Source organism: Macaca mulatta, chromosome 17 (genome assembly GCF_049350105.2).
Source record: "Macaca mulatta isolate MMU2019108-1 chromosome 17, T2T-MMU8v2.0, whole genome shotgun sequence".
Classification (NCBI taxonomy): Eukaryota; Metazoa; Chordata; class Mammalia; order Primates; family Cercopithecidae; genus Macaca; species Macaca mulatta.
Genome location: NC_133422.1, coordinates 69,290,967 through 69,311,458, shown reverse-complemented (window position 1 = coordinate 69,311,458; position 20,492 = coordinate 69,290,967).

The window sequence follows — 20,492 nt, the reverse complement described above, 5'->3', positions numbered from 1 at the left end:
CTGGCAAACAGATAATACTTTTCAGAACTGTTTTTCTTATAATTCCTTATCAAATACAACCCATAGTGACCAGCACAGATTAATATCTGCTTTGCGAGTTCTCATGCTAGAGACACACATTCATTGGGTACACATTCTGCCTCGCACATTATCGGAGGGAACAGTCTTACCAAATGAGTTCCCGCTGCAAAACCTGGAGCTCCATCTTTCTAGACACAGGCGTCTGCAACAGAGGAAAGAGCATGGACAATCATTCACTGGCTCCTAATTAATTTATCAGAGCCCGTTGATCAGAAAGGGACATGTAGCTCTGCAACATATAGTATATCCACAGAAAGGAGGAATATTGGAAATATGGGTAATATCTAGAAATCTCTATGCAAACAAAAGTTTAACTTGTGTTTTCTTCCAAAAGACAAATTTTCCCAATTTGTTAAATATCCCCCTTTACCCATTGGACCCTTTAAAAATAAAACATTTCATAATCTGTCACAGGAGTAGAAAAATAACAAAAAAATAAATACTTCATACATAGTTAGGGTTACAAGGAATAAATCAACAAGTATTTGTGGATACCTACTGTCCAGTGCAAGAAATTAAATTCCCCAGTAGCCTATCCAATTGCATTTACTTTCCTACCCAGTTATCTTTTTTAGTTACTTTTTTTTTTTTTTTTTTGAGACAGGTTCTCACTCTGTCCCCCAGGCTGGAATACCATGAAAAGGAAAGATCATGGCTCACTGCAGCCTCTAACTCCTGAGCTCACATGATCCTCCTGCCTTAGCCACCTAAAGCACTGGGATTACAGGCGTGGGCCATTGTGCCTGGTCTTATTATTATTTTTAATTGACACATAATATTAAACACATTTATGGGGTAAGATGTGAGATTTTGGTACCTGTTTACAAGACGTAATGATTAATTACATCAGGGTGATTATCACATACATCACTTCAAACATTTATCGTTTCTTTGTGTTGGGAACAGTTATAATCCACTCTTCTAGCTATCTGAAAATACACAATAAGTTGTTAACTGTAGTCAGCCTATTGTGTGATAGAACACTTAACCTATTCTTTCTGTCTAGCTGTACTTTTGTATTGGTTAACCAACCTCTTACTACATAGTTCTCACATCCTTCCCTTCCTCTAGTAACCACTACTATACTCTCTACTGGTATGAGATCACATTTTTTAGCTTACACATGTGAATGAGAATACATGGCATTTATCTTTATGTGCCTAAGTTATTTTGCCTAACAATGTCCTCCAAGCTCATCCACATTCTGAGTTCTCAAGTATTAGTGTTAGTCCATGTCACGTGTGTCTATTGATTTTTATTGTCAATTAATTCTTACATTCATATCATATTCTTTTATTTACTCAGGTTATATAATATGCATTTCTTAGTTCATTTTCTGTTGCTTATAACAGAATACCTGCAACTTTGAAATTCATAAAGAAAAGGAGTTTCTTTCTTACAGTTATAGAGGCTGAGGAGTAAAGCGGGAGGGGCTGCATTTGGTGAGGGCCTTCTTGCTGGGGGAGACGCTGCAGATTCCCAAGGCAGAAGAAGGTATCCATGGTGAGGGGGCTGAGCGTGGTAGCTCAGGTCTTACTTCCTTTCAGAAAGCCACCAGTCCCCTTACCACGATAACTTATCAATCCATTAGCCCACTGGTTTATTAATCTACCTAGGAATAGATTAATTCATTCATGAGAACAGAGCCCTCATAACCCAATCCCCTCTTAAAGTCCCTACCTCTCCACACTGCCACATTCGTGATTAAGTTTTGGAGGGGACAAACATTCAAACCATGACGATATTCTAATATCTGATAGGACAAGTACCCCTCCTCTCCCTTTATGAAATGATTATTTTTTAAATTTTACTTATTTGTTTATTCTTCCTCCAGGAAATTTAACATTTCAGTCAAGTTAAAGAAGTTCTACTGGAACTTTTATTTGGTTGCCATTAAATGTATGCATTAAATTAAAATAAAAATATTTCAGATATTCCATCTTTTTATCTACTAGTCTGGCATGTCTACATTTTAAAATTATTTCTCATAATTCTCTAGAAAATATTATCTTTTCTTCATATAATTATCATGTACTTTTTGTTATAGAAATGCCTAAGAATTTAATTTCTGCTGTGATTTGATCTTTTGTTTTTTCGTCGGTTTATAGATCAAAATTTATAGGACATAGGAAAAGAAAGCATTTTTTTTTCATTTGTTCGGTGCATGTATTAAATGCTTAATCAATTTAAGTGATTTTTTCCATCACTTTTCTGGGTTTAATAATTACATAATTATATAATCTATTAATTATTTTGTCTATTTCCTATCGCTAGACAACTAATTTCTACTTCATATTTCATTGTATTTTTCAGAATTTTAAGAGCAATGTAAAAATAATAAATAAGTCCATTAATAAGGATCATTGCTTTATTATTTTAATGAAATACTTCTAAAACTTTCAATTATGATAAAAATTTAAGATTGCAATGTTTATCATATTGAGTTATCTTGCCATATCTAGTTTTACCAAAAAAAGTCAGCAAGAGATGTTACATTTTATCAAAGGCCTGTGGCCTTTAATTCATATTCACATATGTTTTGGTTTGCTTTGGTTGAATTTTACCCATAGCAGTGGTGTATCAAGGGCAGGCAGTGGGAGCTGTCTGGCCTGGGTACAGGCCATTGTTTAGAATTTAGAGCGACAAACATCTTTTGTCTAGGAGGAGTATTTTATCTCTGACATCATATAGAATTGAAAGTACATGATCATAATAAAAAGCAGAAGGACTTTTATTAATTTTATTGTTGTTTTAAAATGCTCTATAACAGTGTATCCTTTTGTAATTATAGCCAGGGCTGATGGCTCCCACTATCCTGTCTCTGGTAAGACATTGCCTATCAACCCTTGTAATGTAATAGATTTTCCAGAATAAGCCATCCTTATACTCCTATGAATAGATTAATTCATTCATGAGAACAGAGCCCTCATAAGCCAAACACCTCTTAAAGTCCATACCTCTCAATACTGCCACGTTGGTGATTAAATTTTAGAGGGGACAAACATTTAAACCACGGCAATATTGTAGAATCTGATAAGGGTAAGCGCCTTTTCCTCTCTGTATTTGGAGAATTCTTCTGTATACACACTGTGTAGAATTCAGTTTGTAGGTTTTCTGTAGAAAACTTACATTATATTTGTATTATATTTATTTATATTATAGTTATACTATATATACAAACTATAAATATACCTATATATTAAATATAACTATAAACTATAAATATAACTATATATTAAATAAATATGTTTATATTATATTTATTTATATTATAGTTATAACTATTATTTCATTATATATTTTATTTATATCTATTTTAGATATATAATATATATTCTATTATATACTACATATAAAATGAAGTAATACTTTTGAATAGACAATGTATAAATATATAATGAAGTAATCATTTTTAATAGAAAACCTACAAACATATACATATATATATATATATATATATATATATTTTTTTTTTTTTTTTTTTTTAAAGTTTTGGAGACAGGGTCTCACTCTGCTGCCCAGACTGGAGTGTCTTTGCCCAGTCATAGCTCACTGCAGCCTTGGACACTTGGGCTCAAGTTATCTTCCTATCTCAGCCTCCAATGTAGCAGAGACTGTAGGCACATGCTGCTGTGACTGGTTAGTTCTTCTTTTCAAAAACATTTTTTGTAGAGATGTGAGGGTGTCCCACTATGTGGCCCAGGCTAGTCTCGAACTTCTGGCTTCAAGTCATCCTCCCACCTTGGCCTCCCAAAGTTCTGGGATTACAGGCATGAGCTACTGTGCCTGGCATTAATTCTATATTTATATTAGGAATTGGTGTATAATTTTGCAGGCTGGGGGGTGATCAGACATATCATACTTTGGTATCAGAATTGTATTTACTACATAAAGCAGATTAGATAATTATCCTTTATTGAGTTTTAATATTTATTTAATTTTACATCCATTAACTTGAGAACAGAGTACATGGAAGAAAACTATTCCTTGAGAGTTTGAAATAACTATCCATTAAAGTGTCTGAGTGTTTACTTAATAAATTTCAAATTGTCTTTCAAGTTTTTTAAATTAGAATTTTTACTTTTCAATAAAGAAAATAAGCATTTCACTGATATTTTAAAATAGTGACAAAGTGATTCTACAAATTTTGTCTGTTATTTCACCCTATTATTCCTTATTTTGTGTATCTGAGTGAGTTCTAGTACTCCTGAATTATATTTTTCAGAATTCTGTCTGCAGTTCTTTCATACTATTGGAATTTAATTTATTATTTTTTCTACTACTCTGTATTTTGATTCATTGACTTATGCTATTATCTTTACTAATTTATGTTTTTTTAAACTTCCCTAATTTTTGGCTCAATTAATATGTCTTTCTCCTGATAACTGTTTAAGGAGCATTAAGGAATAAAATGGACAGTTAATGGATAGTGGTATTATTTTCTTTATATTCTATAATATCTAACATTATTTTAGATTTTTCTTTGATACAGTATTATTTAGGAGCACTTAAATTTCTATATACTTTTTCTTTTGTCAATTTGTTATTAATAATTTTACTCTGATTATTGAATATGATCTGTTCAACTTGTGTTTTGGGGACAAATGGATTTTTGTGGCCTAGTTAATGGTCTTGAAACTTTGTTGAAATATTGTTTTATTAAAAATTGTATTTATCGAAAGGTCTCTAGAGTAAACAAAAACTCAATTTTCAAATGAAATTGATCATTTGGCACCCTGACATGGTTCAGACAAAATGTACTTATTTCCAAGAACGTTCAATAGTAAGTGAATTGGTGTCACATCACTTTTTGTATTTGTACCCAATATAGAAAGACCTGGGTTCAAATACCAGCTCTGCTACAAGTGCTGTGGTTTGAATGTGTCCTCCAAAAAGCATGTGTTGGAAACTTCATCCCCAATGTATCGGTGTTGGGAGGTGGAGCTTAACAGAAGGTGTTTAGGTCATGAGGGCTCTACCTTCATCAATGGATTAATGCCAATTTTGAAAGAGCCTGGGTCTGCAAATTCAACCTCTTACACTTTCTCACCCTTTCTTTGCTCTTCCTCCATGGGATGACACAACAAGACACCCCTCACCACGTGCGGCCCCTCAGTTTTAGACTTCCCAGCCTCCACACCATGAGCCAAATAAATTTCTGTTACTTACAAGCCAGGTGCAGGTATTCTGTTATAGCAAAATAAACAAATTAAGAAAACAAGTCACTAAATTCCGACCTCTTAGTTTTCTTGCCTTAGTAAATGACAAGAATAATACCGACTTTGAGGTGTCTTGCGTGAGAATTAATGAATGTCAAGTGCAGTGTCTGCCAATAATCGACACTGTAAAACATTGGTTCTTCCTATTTTCATTACTTCTGGGAAGAGGTTCTTTTAATTATTTGTGAGACTCTGCTGATTCCTTGCTCACTCTGTCTTGAGTACACTTTTTCATTCTGTTCTCTTGGCTCTCAGTATAGTTAGTCATCTCTACAGTCTGTCTTGTGCATTAGCAGTGAGGGGATTTTATATCTTCCCAGCTTTTGACAGAAAGAATAACTGCTGTTCTTATAGCAGTTATAAGCTGAAATTATATCTCCCAATTCCCTAAAACATGGATTCTTTGCCTTTTCCTGAGCAAAAGTAGGGGGAGAACAACCAGAGAATTTTACTGTTTGGCCATTTCGCAAATTCTGTTAAGAGCACAACAGGTCTCCTCGGTGTATATATCTAATCTATTATGCTTGTAGCTTACTATAGAGATGATTTGTTTGCTCTAGCAATTTTTCACATTGAAAATGTACACAAAACTTGGAATTATTGCTAAAGCTTCTGATTAACTTATATTTTGAGCTATTATATAGAAATATGACTTGCTGGTCAATAAATAACTAACAACATTTCAAAAACAACTAAATGATTGTGGAATATTTTAATTGGTTGTTTGGAAAATGTATATTTTAGCCCAAATCTGAGTACATATTAATCACTTAGCATTAATTCTTGATTTTTTAATTTCAATTTGCAGAAGAAACAGAAAAACTTCTCTGTGAGTTTTAGAAAAAGTACAGTCATCATATTCTTTATTTTTGCATAGCCCCATATAACTAAATATCCTTTTGCCAAAATACTTACGTTTCAATTGCCTTTGAAAACCCCTAAATTTTTCTGTATTCAGAAAGCATTCGCCTGGCCATTAACATAAGATCATTACCATTTGTTTGCAGAGATATTCCTATTAATAATATTACTATGTAAACATGCCAGTTAGCAGAAAAGGTCAATATATTACAATAGTTCTTTTGGCAAAGAACATAACCTGAATCTGAAGAGAAAGTAATAGGAGAGCATTTAAGTAATCCTTGTGAGATTACAAAATATGGATGAAGTTTGTAAGTTAGTAAATAAACAGGTCATCAGAGATAGCATATGTAAAATTATTAACTATTGAATAGCCCTCATAAAATATCCTTCCAACACAGTCTGAATCTTCAGATGTCATATGTCACATAGTAATCATTATCATTTGTATGAATTAACATACACATTATCATTTGTGTGTTTCATGGAATAATGTAAGACTTCATACTAATGACTTTATACATATTAGATAATATGCCTGTCACAGTAATACTATGAATTGTCATATTATCTTTATTGTTAACTTAATCACAGGGCTTGTTAATATTGGAACTAGTTTTCAAATATAGTTGATCTTCCTCTCATATATGGATGGATCTCAAAATTTCCTACAGATTTTCCCTGATGCTGTAGCATTGAAACTACTTTTCAACAAAAACTGACTTAATACCAACAGTGGGATTGCATCTAGGAGGAGCCACAGTATGGGACTTCAGGCCAGTAAACTGGTAACAGGCAGAAAGGACACAGATATTACAGGCTGGAAAGCTGGTGAACTAGAGTTATTACATGGAAAATATTTGTAAACATGTTTCTAGTGAGTTACTGTAAACATATTACATACTAATCAAGGATGTAGCATTAAGGAAAATGGGTAGGACATTTAAAAATGTTAATATAATGGGCTCACATGAAAGAGATGTATGTGGGTTTAATTCATCAAGTTTGCTCTGATTAAGGAAGTTCTTTCTGCTTGAGACAAGAAATTTATGTTGACTGGGATTCTGATAATTTGACAACACATGGGGTTGAAAAAGTTACTTGGGGAATTCTGAGAATACAGTGACATCATGGTTTTTAATCTCTGCAGGTCCCTACCCCCTATAAAAACAGACAGAATATACAAAATAATTTTAATAAAAGAACCTCACAATCACCAACTACATCAAAACTAGGTAATATAACATCACTATGACTCCCCCAAATAAAAGTACATGGTGACAAATCAACTAAAAGACCTGTCTTGTATATGCATCTATGCAGGAAGAAATGAAGAGAAGCAACAGAATTTCAGATAGACCCTGACAGGAAACTCAAAATTGCCAGCAGCTACTCTGCAAAGTGTGACAAGCTAATTTAAGAATAGCAGCGGAAACTTGTAGGAGTTTTTGAAGGATCCAATTTGTGATTGAGTACAGTGTTTACCAGACTTTCTGAAATTTGGAGTATTCTGCTGTATGAACTCTCAAAATAATCAGCCAACTTTCCCTCTAGGAAAATTCCCTAATCAGATGATTCTTTTGGGAGTAGAATCCAAATTGATCAAAACAGGGATCATAGGGGCAAATAAATTGAAATGGTCCAAATAAACATATGAGAAAGGAACGCAGGCCAGGAAATCTCAAAAAGTAAGAGGCCATGCTTTTGAACACTCCATGAGATTCACTGAAGTGTACTATAAAACTTTTTTCTTTAAGCAATACTGGCGTGTCTCTTACCGCTTAAAGTATTAAAAAAACATTTCCTGGAAATTCAGTGAAAGAATTATAATCAAATCCCATACAAAGTTACTATAAAAAATAAGACAAAAGATAAATTATATTCCTACAGAATATAGAAGTTTCCTTACCAATATATGCAATCAGTTAGGTCTTACAGATTTATTCAAACTCTTGATTACTGTTGATAAAACACACTTGCATTTCCAGGTCACGGATAAAAGATAAAATGTCACGAAGAACAAAATTACTTTGAATTAGAAAAGGTCAGCAATGGGAAGGGTGCGGTGACTCACACCTGTAATCCTAGCACTTTAGGAGGCCGAGGCGGGCAGATAACAAAGAGATAACAAAGTCAGGAAATCGAGACCATCTTGGCTAACACGGTGAAACCCAGTCTTTACTAAAAATACAAAAAAAAAGAACAAAGAAAAAAGAAAAAAAAAATTAGCCGGGCGTGATGGGGGCGCTTGTAGTTCCAGCTACTCTGGAGGCTGAGGCAGGAGAATGGCAGGAGGCTGAGGCAGGAGAATGGCAGGAGGCTGAGGCAGGAGAATGGCGTGAACCCGGAGGTGGAGCTTGCAGTGGGTCGAGATTGCGCCACTGCATTTGGGCCTGGGTGACAGAGCGAGACTCCGTCTCAAAAGAAAAAAGAAAAAAAAGAAAAAGAGAAAGTCAGAAATGAGATCATAGAACTCAGCAAAATATTAGAAAACATATATTAAGAAATGAAGTCTAAACTAGAAGGAACATAGGATAGAAAAAACACAATAGAGAAATAGAAAGAAAAAAGAAGAAATATTTAAAAATCAACAAGAAAGAGAAAGATTAAAGGATTCCAGAGAAAAAATGTTAAAATATATGCACAATAGGAGCCTCCAAAGAGGAAAATCAAAACAATGAAATGGAAACAAGATTAAAAATGAAAATTCAAAAAGCTTCCTTGAAATAAAATACAGTTGAAACTATACGCTAAAATGACACTACTTAGCTAGGAAAAGTCAACTCAAAATGACAAATTCTAGGCATATTCTAGTAAAATTACTGATCCTACAGAATAAAGTAAAATAAAATAAAATAAAGGAAGAAAAAGAAATAAATAAAATGGGAGATTTCCAAAACAGATCAAGCCACTTATGAAGGAAACAAAAACAGATTTTGAGCATATTTCTCAATAATGATACTTTATGCCAAATCACCATAGTGTAAAATACATTTAGCTACACAGGAGAAGAAATTAAAATTGAGGATATATTTTACATCCAGCCAAACTAATTGTCAGATATAGAGGCCACAGAAATATGGTTGTAAATATCATTCGTGTTCCCATAAACCTCTATGAAGAAAGCTATTAGGAAATTATCTTCCAACAACCAAAAGTGCAAGAGAACTATCAACTTAAGGACTTTTGATAAACATTAAAAATGTTTACATGGAAAACTTAAATTAATGATGGTCATAAAGGAGACAGTATAATATATAGTAGCTGTATACTCTGACAATGTAGATATAGGACAATTATCAAAAATGATGGGAGAAAGCAAATAAGTATAAAAAGTATAAAAAGAGTACTAGACATAAGTGGGTATTACTTTAAATCATATGTCTTAAGACAGGGAAAGGAAAAGATAAAATTAACAGCTAATATCAATATTGCTTATCATAGGAAACCAATATGCAATAAGCAAAAAAGGAAAAGGGCATTGAAAAAACAAATAGGGCTCTAATATAATAATACTGATATAAAATTACCCATTAGAATAAAAATATAGACTTTCTTAAATACTAAAATATCTAAAAGAGAGAATGAGAATAAAAGACCATTTAATGACAAACTATTCATATAAAAACTTGTACAAATACTAAAGTAACATTAAAAGTATTATTAAATAGATGAAATATATAAACACACATACATAATCTGAAATTCTCCTTTTTTTTATAAGATATATATACATATATATTTATTATATATATAGTTTAAGTAAAAGCAAATTTGTAGATTGGCCGACAAAAAATATCACATAACTTAAAGTGATTCAGAAGAATGTTTTTATTTTCATTTTAAGGATTGATGAAAATGTACTGGACAAATGAGGATAAAAGACAGCAGGGTTACAATCTTGATATCTGAGAAGATAGAATTTAGAACAAAACAAATGCACTGAAAGAAACAAAGGTTACTATTGGATGTCAAAGACTACAATTCAAATAATTTTTATTAATACATGTACATCTAATGCCACAACAAGCTTTAATAAAGCAGAAATTACAGGAGATGCAAGGAAAAATAGAAATACAGCGAAAAACAAGTGTGAGGAGTGGAACTAAATCCTACAAAATAGTAAAACATACTGCTAAGTCTGTAGTTTTAAAAGTATGGTATTAGCGAAGATAGCCAGAGGAACACAAGAGAAAATTTAGAATTAGGCCCATTTATATATTAATTTAGTGTACAATAAAGGCAATATCTCAAATTAGTGGAAAACTATATATTTTTTAAAACGTGGTGAAAAAAGTATACTTGGGTGAATTTCAAGTGAACAAGAGATTCTATTAAAGAAATGAAGCCATACAAATAATAGAAGGAAACTTGGGTGAATTTCTCTCTATGCCTAGTCTGAACAAGTATTCCATAGTTAGACCAAATCCAGAAATAATAAGGAAAAGTACGTTTGCTTACATAAAATTTTTAAAAATATATATGACAAGGAAAAATAAGGAAACAACAATAATGTATTTAGGAAAATATTTGCAACTTATATCACATACAAAGCCTCAGTATCGTACTACATAACAAGCTTCTAAACATGTAAAGAAAAGCACCAACCATCCTACAGAAAAATGAGCTAGGGAAATGAACAAATGGTTCATACTGAAAGAAATGCAACTGGCTCTAAATCATTTAAAAATATTCTCAACCTCGCTCAAAAAAGAAAAAAATGTCAATTAAAACTACACTGATGCCATTTTTCATATATTATACTGGCAAATATCCACAGCTTTGACAGCACATTCTCTTGGAAAGGCTGTAAAGAAACTGGCACTCTCATATATTGCATGGGAATGCAAAAAGATACATAACACGTGCAGGGAAATTTGGCAATTGCTATGAAAATTGCATGTGCACTTACCTTTTGACCTAGAAATTTTACTTCTGGGAATTTATCCCAGAAATACACTGGTAATTTTCTAAAAGAGATCTGCACAAAATCATATGCACCATATAAACAGATAGTTATGACTGTTTGTAAAAGCTAAAAACTTGAAACGCATTAAATGTCCATCAACAGAGAATGATTGAATAAACTCATGTACAATCATGCAGTGGAGAATCATGTAGCTGTGAAAAAGAATTAGGAATATTTGTATACTTTTATGAGGTAATGTCTACAATATATTGTTAAGTGAAAAAGAAGGTAGAGAAAAGCATGCCAGCATGTAAGCTCTTATCTAACAAAGGAAGATATACATATGTTTAGATAAGGAAAAAATATATATATATATATCTTCCTTTGTTAGGTAAGGAAGATATATATGTGTCTTCCTTTGATAGGAAGGAAGATTGTGTGTGTGTGTGTGTGTGTATATATATATTTATATGATGAAGGAAGGAAGATATATATACACATATACATAGTGTGTTTGTGTGTGTGTATGTGTGTGTGTATATATATACATACACATATATACACACATACACACACACACTTTCACATACAACCGTATGTGTGTGTGCATGCTTATAGTTATATTTAATAAAAGCAAAGAATTAAAGAATAAATAAAATTCAGAAAACACTTGTTATCTTTATAGTGAAGTGGTGACGCAGGATGAAGATAGAAGAGTTAGATTTCTGGGAGTATGTTTCATTTATAATCTTTGCTAGACTACTCTTATGTATATTCAATTTAAATCTATTTAGAGTTGTTGCTTTAATGCCCTGGGAGCAGATACTCTTTACAACATTCTGGTTGATCAATTCTCTTTAGGTGGTAACTTGAATAGTATGGCTGTTCCTTTATAGAACAGAATCTGAAGCCCATAAAACAGTTTGACAACTATTGAATTAGAAAAGAGAATTCTCTCTCATATACTAAATCTACACAAGATTACATATTTTCATTATTACTTACATGTGGATTACAACAAAACACACATATAACTCAAATTTTTAAAAAGGAAAAATTGAAGATTTTTAAGATGAAGAATAAAAGGAGGATATATGTTTATATCAAATGTCAACATACTTGTTGCTGGACATAAAATTGGCTTTAACCTTTCTAGAAGTCAAACTAAAACAAGTTTCGTATCTCTTATTTTCAGACAGAACACAAATAATTCAGCAAGGGATACAAAGTAATTTCTGGTACAATTTTCAGAAAAAAACGTTGGAAAATTATGTAGAAAATAGGTGACTTTATCAGTTAGAATTCCTTCACATGCAAGTCATGGAAAATCTATTCAAACCAGCTTAAGCAATAAGGCTAACCTTGAAAAAAGAGGAAGATCATTTCCAGAGGCCTAGAAAACCTCTTTTCATGCCTTCACCCAACGTGGAATACTTAGACCAACAAGTCTCTAGAAAAGCAGTTGGAGTCAGCTACCCCAATATTCGTGTACTCCATGGAGTAGAGATGAATACGGTAACAAAATTGACTTCCGTTAAAAAAATAATAATAATAAATTGGCCAAGCATGGTGGCTAAGGCCTGTAATCCCAGCACTTTGGAAGGCTGAGGCAGGTGGATCACCTGAGGACAAGAGTTCGAGACCACCTTGTCTAACAAGGTGAAACCCCCATCTCTACTAAAAATACTAAATTAGCCAGGCATGGTCACGCACGTCTGCAATCCTAGCTACTCAGGAGGCTGAGGCATGAGAATCGCTTGAACCCGGGGGATGGTGGTTGCAGTGGGCCAAGATTCCGCCACTGCACTCCAGCCTGGGCAACAAGATCAAAACTCTGTCTCAAAAAATAATTAATTAATTAATTTTAAAAAGAGGACAGAGGGATGGCAAACTCCAGTGACCATTAGTATGAGTTAATGAGAAATGTCTTTATCATCAACTTTACTACAGTTACCAACTGGATTTTATGCAACCATTTCCCACTCATCTTTGTTAGAAATCAAGGCCTCATAAGAAAGACATCTCAGTCAAGGTTAAGGAGATTCAAATATGTAGCCTTTATCCAAGTGAGATTGAACTGAGAATGCCTACATGAATACTGAAGGCACTTCCCTTCGACTAAAGTTTTCTAACCCAAATTAAATGGCAGACCAGTAAACTGTTGGAATTCTATAAGATAGATTCAAGAAGTTAGGAAGCAAAATATGGGAAAGGCAGAGGGAGCCACTACACTGCAATATTCATCAAAAAAGAAAACAAAAAAGAGGACAGGCTTTTATGCAATGTTGTAGACAATCCTGCCTGAGTAGCACTTACTAACTGCATTGATAAACACTTTTTTTCGGTACTAGCTAGCAAATTGTTTTAGGTTACCTTTATGATAAGGAATGTGGTTGCTAGTATTCTGTAAGGGTAGAGCCATTAGTATAAAAAACAGTCAAAAACAGGTAGGGCTGTCAATCAATTAAGTTTTCTCACCAAGGGGAATACCATCTAACCTCATTATAGAAATAGACTGTTGTAGTTCTTACAAGGAAAACCAGTTTTTACCTAAGAATGTGCTTACCAAAGACCATACACTTCTACACTAGGAACAAGACAGCATGTCTTCTCCTGGATCATTTTCAGAGGCTGTGTTACCACATTAGTGCCACAGACATAAGGTAATCTCAGTAACGTCTTTGTGGAGAATTGAAGCTAAATATCATAACCACCAAAGTAAAGACCAGGATAGCTTGTTGGCTCAAAGTATCTACCATCTAGGTAGCCAAATAAATTTTCTAAATATGTGGAGTTATTAAAAGTGACCCATGCAACATTAGAAAATGACCCATGCAACATTAGAAAATGTTTGTCACATAATATGCTTTTAGTATTCTTATCCTGAGCACTACTCTGTTGACAGCAGTTAGATACTAGAATCATTTGTCTCTTAAGGCCATGCTTGTTTCATGCTGTTAAAGCTGTCATCACTTAGTAGAGGGGCCTATACATAAAGTTTATCTAAAAAAGGAATCTGATCTTTAAGGTATAATTTTAAAAAGAAGGGGGAGCAACTGAATCAACACTTGAAATTATTTTAGAATGACTGAGATTCTGTGTTAACCTCATGTAGCTTGGCCCATAGCCATTTTCCTGTCCACAGAATCAATGACAAGTGAAAAGTTAATGAAAGCTACCAAAAGACACATTGTTGAACTGTTCAAGATTGTATTCAGCTGCATATTATAGAAATCTGACAAACAATGGCTTAGACAAGTAAGGATTTTTTTAAAAAAAATACTCACATAACAAGGAATAAAATTGAAAGCCATTTAGGGCTGATGCACAAGGAGCCAGGTTACTTCTGCATTGAAGATAGAAAGGCTGTTAGACTTCTAGGTGTCACATCTATGTTTAATGAAGGAGGAAGATGGAGTGGTAAACATTTATACCAGTTTATTATGTGTGTGTCATGCACAACCATACTTATAAACTGAGTTACCAGAAGCCCCATTTTTCACAAAGACCTCCATTAATATGGCATTGGCCAGATCTAGAAAACATGACTTCCTTTAGCTGTAATTACTTTAAATGTAATACAATGCCTCCCTCTGTTCTGTTAATAAGAAGTGAGAGGAAAGTGAACATTGATTAGGCAATTAGGAGTATTTGCCTCTATTATCCTTAAATTCTCTGTAATATTAAAATGAGCATAACTGTAAATTCTAGAAAAGCTGAACCTAAAACCCACTTGCTCTTCACATTATATGTTGGACTAAAAAGATATTTATTTATTAACTCAAGAAGCATTATTACATGCAAATTCTGACCCGATACCATATTAGATGTTAAGGACAAAAAGGGACCCCAACCCACTGCTAAGGAGCACACAGTCTGGTAAGTGAGAGCCACCTTGAAAACAGAAAAAGGTGAAAGGGGCTAGATGTATAGTGGCCAGAAGCAACAACAGAAAAAGTGATGAATTATACCTGGGGAGATGAAAAAGGGGTAGTGTTAGGAATGACGTCTTTCCTGAGTTAGTTATTGAGCAATATCTTGAAAAGAAGTATACCTCTGCTAGATAGATTGCCTGGGGTTATACAGAGTAAATTTACACAAGTTCTGGAAAAATCACCTAGGAATCAAAAAACCCTAGTGTATTCATAGTTCTACAGGACTCAACCAAACAATTTTCTTTCACTGCCCAAAGTTATGAGATAATATAAAAAAATGAAACTCTTAAGTGGAAAGGAAAACACTTGTGTAATATAGTCAATCATCAAAAGAAACTTTTTCCAAAACAAAAGAATATTCATTCCTGAACTTGTTGCTTACCGTGAAAGCCCCAAAACATCTTAGATTGAGTTCTGAGCATTTAAATTAAAATGGCAACCTTATACCCCCAACCACAGCAGTGCAATAGTACTGCATTAGCATGTAATAGGAGATTTCCACGCTGCTAGCCTAAGGGGTAGAGTCTGCAATTCCATAGTTCATCTCTCCTAGCTATATTGCTAAATCCATCACTTCTTCTGTCTTAAAGGGCAAGAGTGTCTCTGTGGAGTCTCTCACAGCATCTTTATTACTTAACATTGCCATTTTCTTGGTCCCAGATTGTTTCAGTGTCTGACCCTGATTGACAGTTCCCAGCAAAATTTTTATGGGAAGTTCTGTGCAATATGGATATCATTGCTGGTAGGTGAATCCTTGGAATAGCTAGCTAAGTGTATCCCTTTTGTTCTCTGCACAACCAGATATTTCTTGTTTTGGCTGCCATTATAACTTCCACATACTATGTCAAAATGCCTTCATGATCTCTGTTACTAGAAAATGTAGTCTATTGGTCAATCAATCTAGTTGACCTTTTTATATTTTTTAATATTAGGGCCTTCCCAAAAAGCAGAACTCATCTTTGAAGTGTCCAATAAAGAGATGCTAATAAAGGGACTACATACAGAAGGGGTGAGCAAGATTAAAGGAAGAATGAGAGATAATGAGGCTTCTAGAGAGTAGCAACAGTGGGAAGACATTGCTATCCCAAAGACTGAAAGGACAAGGGAAAGAAGAGATGATCAGTGAGAAATGCAACTTGGAGGCCCTCCCAGGGCAGAAACTTTAAGTGTGGAAGGACACAGCTATTGACAAAGTCATGGCACAAAGAATGGAAGGAGGGAGGGGAAGACATGCCTTAACTTTCTTCTCTTTCCTCTTCCTTCTTCTTTTGGTTCTTTCCATTGGTCAACTCCAAGGAAAAAACAACCAGGCAACCTCCAGGCACAGAGAGGAGAATGGGGGAGAATGGCTCCGTTGGAAAGCTAGCAAATTCAGAATAACCAAGCAATCACTCTGTATTTGTTGTTGTTAAGACGCAGTCTTGCTAAGTGGCCCAGGCTGGAGTGCAGTGGCGCGACCTCGGCTCACTGCAAGCTCCACCTCCCGGGTTCACGCCATTCTCCTGCCTCAGCCTCCCAAGTAGCTGGGACTATAGGCATCCATCACCTCGCCTGGCTAGTTTTTTGTGTTTTTAGTAGAGACGGGGTTTCACCGTGATAGCCAGGATGGTCTCGGTCTCCTGACCTCGTGATCTGCCCACCTCGGCCCCCCAAAGTGCTGGGATTACAGCCATGAACCACCTAGCCCGGCCCACTCTGTGTATTTTTTACATTGACACCATTGGGTTTTCGATACTCCAGAAATCTCTAAATGCCAGATAATAAATTATACCTTTGCTTCTAGCTAGAATAAGATGTCCTGGAGCTGGGGCACTGCAATGCTGAGGGAATCCAGTAACATTTGCTATGTTTTTTAAAGACTCATTTTTGGGGTCCTGGGTTTGAATTATGGCTCCATGACTTATTAGCATGGTTAAGTTACTTTACGTCTGTAAACAGTTTTCTGAGTTAACAGATGGACACATTCATCAAAAAGATAAATAAATAATTTATGTTAAACAATCAACACCGTGACTAGCACATTGTAAGCAACTGGTGTTAGTTATTATCATTAGAAATTATAAACTTGGAGCCATGTAGTGTTGGACATAATAATAATACCTACATCTTAAATTGTGAGAATTAAATGAATAAATAAATGTAAAGCACTTAGGAAAAATGTGACCAAAACTAATATTGTTGTTATTACTTAAAATTATGCTTTAAGAACGTATTTATTGAAATTTTTAAAAGGATTACAATACATGTTATGTTTCAAAAAGTAGGAGATAAAAGAGCATGTACAATGTGGTCTCATTTTTGTAAAAATTTTATGTACCATAGTGCCCAGCAAAGAACTTCAAATTATTTTAGCAAAATAACTGCATTTAAACGTTTCTAGTTCTTGATAAAAGAAATAGCACACCACCATGATGGAACATGATCCTGTTTTGGAAACGAAACCAGGATGACCATTTAATTTTACTCATTATGGAAAATGACCCTCATCATTGATTAGTCCACAGATCTTGAGAAGTTTCCCTTAGGGGATTCTCTGTTACAGACAGTAGTCACTGACTTTAGGAGCAGTGATGTCTGATGCTCATTTAATTATCCTCATTGGCATCAGAATTCTTTTATGATATCAAACCTGTCTTAATCTTGGGCTCTAAACAGAGGCATTCTGTCAATATTTTAAAGAATGGAAGTAGACTGGAGGAAGGTGGCATAGAATTGAAAACAATGCAGAGAACCATGTGACGCAGAGAACTCTATGGAGCTCCACAATGAGAAAAGGTAAAGCCTCCTAAACTTGAAGAAATTCAGTTTTTGCCTGCTTAAAACATTTATGTTCTACTCCTGAATATGTACTTTAAGTTGAGAAAAATTGAGAATTTGAGGTAAATAATTTATCACCAAGTTGATTTGATACAAAAAGATTTTAGAAAGAAAGATTGATAGACAATAACAAAAGCACATCTAGATTAAACATCAGCATTCTGAAATGCTGACGACATTGATTTAATTTTCCAGAACAAAATGAAGTTGAAGAAAAAAGAAATCATGACAGATGAGGTATATGAATGTTTTATGATGGAGCTATATTTGTTAATTGTATTTTAAATGCCTGACCTTTTTATTTTTTAATCTTCTCTGTAACCACACTACTTCAGACGTAATCATGGCATGCCAGTACCCCCTAAAATGCTTGAGTGGGTTCCATTTGTACTTTAAGCTCTGACTTTACAAACCTACCCAGCCTTGCTTCTGCTCATTGACATATTTTTCATTCACGAACTTCACTCCAACTACCTTGAATATGAGAAATTTCCTCTTACCTTGCGCACTTTACACTTGTTCTTCCTTCTTATTCTGGTCTCAGTTCAAATGTCACCTTCTCAGAGTGCCTCTTTCTGGGCATCATTTCTAAAGTCCTTTAATAGTTTACTTTCTCTGAGGCTTATGTCATGGTATGAAATTACGTCTTTTATTTCTTTTTCTGCTCTTGTACTTATCTTGCTGGCCCGAGGACTGTCACTGGAGGTGTAATATCTGTGCAGCTGAGAAACCCCACTGGGATGTGAAGTTGATTAAAATTGGTGCAGGCTGACCAGCTGCCCAGAGACATTGACTACCCACGGCCAAGCCGACCCTCCTCACCCCCAAAAATCCAGGTTTGGTGGAATACAACCTAAGGGCACAACCTCTTCTGTATGCTGCTTATTTTTCAAAGGTGTTATCTGGCTGAAAATTCGCGAACAGACTTGTCCATAGTGGGTCTATGGTGCTTGGGACTCTCTGTGCTGGAGCTCATCCCCTCTGCCTCCTCAAACACACAAGGAAAAATGCACCGAAGTACAATAAATATACTTAAAATATAAGGAAATGCTATATGTAAAATATAAAGCAGGAACAATAAGTTATTTTTAGAAGAAGCCAAGTGATAATATTAAGTATAAAAAATAAAGTAGGAAAATGACAAAACTCAATGGGAGCCAGGTGCGGTGCCTCACGCCTGTAATCTCAGCACTTTGGGAGCCCAACGCAGGAAGATCACTTGAGGTCAGGAGTTCGAGATGAGCCTGACCAACATGGAGAAACCTTGCCTCTACCAAAAATATGAAAATTAGCCAGGTGAGGTGGTATGCACCTATAACTCCAACTACTCGGGGGGCTGAGACAGGAAAGTCGCTTGAACCCGGGAGGTGGAGGGTACAATGAGCCAAGATTGCACCACTGCACTCTAGCCTAGGAGACAAAGCAAGACTCCCTTTGAGAAAACAAAAAACAAAAAACCTCAATGGGAAGAATAAAAACATAAAAACTGAATCCACGGGTAGAATAAATTAGTGAAAGAAAATAAAAAAGAGACATAGGAGATAAAAACAGAATTATGAAATCTGGAAAATAGTAGTCCCAGGGGAGAGTAAAAGACTAGAGTGAAAAAAATATTTCAAGAAACTCCCAGATTCAAGAAAGATGAAAGACCTCTCCTGGATTGAAGGTACTCAGAGTGCCCAAAGGAACCCCTCGCCCTCAGATACAATATAAGGATATCGAAGAATGTCAAAGAGAAAACTTAAGAAGCTAGGCAAAGGATAGATTATCTTAAAAAAAGAAAGATCATACTGACATTACACACTTTAACATGAATAGTAGATTAAAAAGGCAATAGAATATGATTTTAGAGTGAAATAATGTTGAAACTAGACTTTGATATGCAACCAAATTGTCATGTAAATAGAGAATATAATACAAATCTATTCTGGAAAATATCTTAAAAGATATGCTACACAATGACCTACTTTAAAAGTGATCTTACAGGAAATGATAAAATTAAAAAACATGCTGGATTTTGTTATAAGAGATATAGGAAATAAGGATAATAAAATACCATCAAATTGCAGGTCAACATTACTGTTGTCAAAGGAAACTGAGAAGGAAAAAAAAAGATAATAGCAATTCTTAAAACTCGAATTAAAATTGTAGAATACATCAAAACGGGTGGAGAGAAACCAGATGGATATAAGAATATGCTAAAATGTATGTTTTATGAAGCAGGATAAGTAAGCATTTATATGTTTAAAGAGTTTTCATGAATGAATAAACATGCAGGTGAGGTTTAAATTAAGGGCAACCACCATAAAAACAAAAGTTGAATGAATAACTTTTAAACCAATGGAAGAAAACTTGACTGGTCCCACGCAAAACAGGAAAAAAGAAAGAAAAAAATTGTACAAACATAGAAAATATGGAAAAAATTGCGAAAATGTCTCAAGACTTTTTTCAGTAAAAGATTAATACTCATTAATTTAAAGATGAAACTGGGTTTTTTTTTTTTTTTTTAAGATTCTGTAAAACATTATACCATGTTTTCTGTGAGAGACTTGCTTAAAATGAAACAAAAGGCAAAGAAAGGTTGAAAATGCAAATTTGGAAGTACATATGAACCAAAGAGATCTTAACTGTTGAAAAAGAAGAGTACAAAAGTCAAAAAGGGAATTATAA